The 2,438-nt window shown below is 29.2% G+C and overlaps 1 protein-coding gene across 1 annotated transcript in view; it reads left to right on the top strand.

Moving 5' to 3' along the window:
- The window catches only part of LOC110030410 (vacuolar protein sorting-associated protein 32 homolog 2-like), a 20,013-nt gene extending 19,632 nt beyond the window's left edge, over positions 1-381 (top strand). The window contains exon 7 of the mRNA XM_020733108.1: positions 189-381. The gene's annotated coding sequence lies outside the window, so the exon portion shown is untranslated. The remainder of the gene's footprint in view (positions 1-188) is intronic.
- Positions 382-2,438: the final 2,057 nt, after the last annotated feature.

Here is a 2,438-nt window from a genome sequence, read left to right on the forward strand (position 1 = left end):
CTCCCCAGCTCTAAGTACATATTTAAAACCTAAAACAAAGATCTCATCCATTCATGTATTGGTTTTATTAATTTTATCATTTTGCAACATGGCAATGCTTAAACTTCTGATCTCTTACCATTGTACCAAGGTGAAAGTTATTCTAATCTTCCATGGTTTTGGCATAATTTGTTCCTTGCTCATTTCAGGTTTGGAAGGTTTGCCACAGGAAAGAAGAAATCATGTACAAATGATGTGCAAGTCTTTTAGTCTCTGTGACAAAGCCCAGCATATATTCTCCCCAACGAGGAATTACAATTAATAAGTTTGTATGTGTCTCTGTAAGATGCTTTAGTGAAGATCTCAACGAAATAACTTTCAGTATATTAATGTAATTAGTTCTGCCACACTTTCCAAATGGCTAATTTTTTTCCTTGCATTATATCGCCAATATGTTTCTATATAATGGAGTCCTCCATGTGGTATTGAAGGCTCCATTTGGTTAAGGTATGAGTTTGTATGTGAATATTATGTTTTGGTAAGGAAGGCATTCAAATTTAGGATTCAATTTTTTAATTATTTTTAATTAAAAAATTATTTCTGATTTATCAAATTTTGTTGTGAAAAGTTTTTCTTAATGACATTGGATTATATGCCAAATGTGTTTTGGCACTCAATGCCTTGAAAAATAGGAAGATTTACACATAATTTCTATGTATTTACATGTTCAAAATCAAAACTTTTATGAACATAACATTTTATGTATGAGTGAAAGGTGTACTACACTCTTTAAAAGTTAGTGATGGTGATTTTTTGATGTAATATGAAAGATGAGATTATTATAAATGTAAAAATCAATGTTTCAAGTATTAATAAATACATACAAATTGTGCGGCATCCGGGCAAATGCTCCTTAAAATAGGGCTTTTTAAAGCAAATTTGTTTGAAAATTTGTTTCAAACAAAAGTATTCATATTAATGTTTTATCAAGCATGAAAGTGAGCTTTTAAGCAAAGAGTTTTGCCAAAATTTTTCCTTTCAAACACCTTTTCTATTTTCGATGATCATTAAGTTTGCAATAAAGAATTGAACTAAAATTTTCATTTTTGTCTCCAATCATTATATTTGAGGTTAGCAATGCTAAATGTTTGAAGTTTTAACATTAAAATTATTGTTCACACTTAAAATTTAAACTTGGGATGATGCTAAACATCAAATTGCTAGTTTTGAACATTGATTAGAAAAAAAATTCAACTTTAATTGAATATTTTTTGCTCTTTCAATCTTTAATGGAGAAAAACAGTAGCATTGCCTCATCTGCTTTGAATGTTGATACAAGTTTGTTCAAACATCGATTGAATTTTTTTTGAGCTAGTTTGAACCTTATTCATGTTTTTTAAATAAAGTTTGAACACTATTTAAAGAAGAGTTGATTTTGTTCAAGCAAATTTTAAACTTTGCTAAAAGTAATAAGTTCATGAAATCATAATTATAACTAGTCTCTCAACTAACACTAGTTCTCTTAGGTTTGACGCCTGAAAACCACGACAATAGAAGTTATCTCGCCTCCTCTCTAAATTTATCTTTTTTCATTGTAAATCGTGTTCTTGTTCAAATTTTTTTTGGCATCAATAGAATGTATGAGGGTTTAAAGTTGTCATTTGGGCTATTTGAAAGAGTTGTAGGTCAAAGTTTTGCATACATCGGTTTATGACACCATAGCGCGGCATTTATAAACAAATTGTTGAAGTTCTGGGGACCACACTTGTCGAAAGCATAAATCCTATGTGTTGTAAAAAAAATAAATTAGTAAATTGGTTTTATGCAATATTTAATCTTTCAATTTTTCTACTTCTTAGTTCGTGATTTCATCCAATCATTTATGTAAGAATGTGTCCTAAGAGAACATAAGATGTTCCTCTTATGCAGTACTTGTTTGGGTAAACTCTATTCTGATTTAAGCAAAAGCTATTATATAATCTAATGAAAGAAACAAGGATGAACGTTATTTGTGATTTTTCTCATATGTTTTAGCACTAATTTGACTATGTATGTTAGTTTGAGTTTGGCAAACAACAAAATAAAGTTGCATTTATATACAAGTTTGAAAGGTTTTCAACTTAATTAGCGTAAGGTTTAGGGTTAAGTCATTGAATTATATATATTAGAGTTTTTTCCCAAGAGGTTTTCATCTTATTGCTTAGTGGAGGCATAGCAAATGTGAATGTGGATTGCTAACAAGTATCATTCACATATAATAGTTTGGTTCTGATTCCTAAAGCCAACATATGCCTTTTTTATATGTGATAAACATACATCTGTGGTGTCATTTTTTTATCAGGAAAAACAAAACTTAATATTGTTTTGTACTTAGCAGGGTATTTGTTAAAGATGGTCAAGAATTTTTACACTTGTTTTAAAGTTTGTATCCATATAAAGCAAATTTTTACGGTATAATT

The sequence above is a fragment of the Phalaenopsis equestris genome, unplaced genomic scaffold, assembly GCF_001263595.1.
Source record: "Phalaenopsis equestris unplaced genomic scaffold, ASM126359v1 Scaffold000715, whole genome shotgun sequence".
Classification (NCBI taxonomy): domain Eukaryota; kingdom Viridiplantae; phylum Streptophyta; class Magnoliopsida; order Asparagales; family Orchidaceae; genus Phalaenopsis; species Phalaenopsis equestris.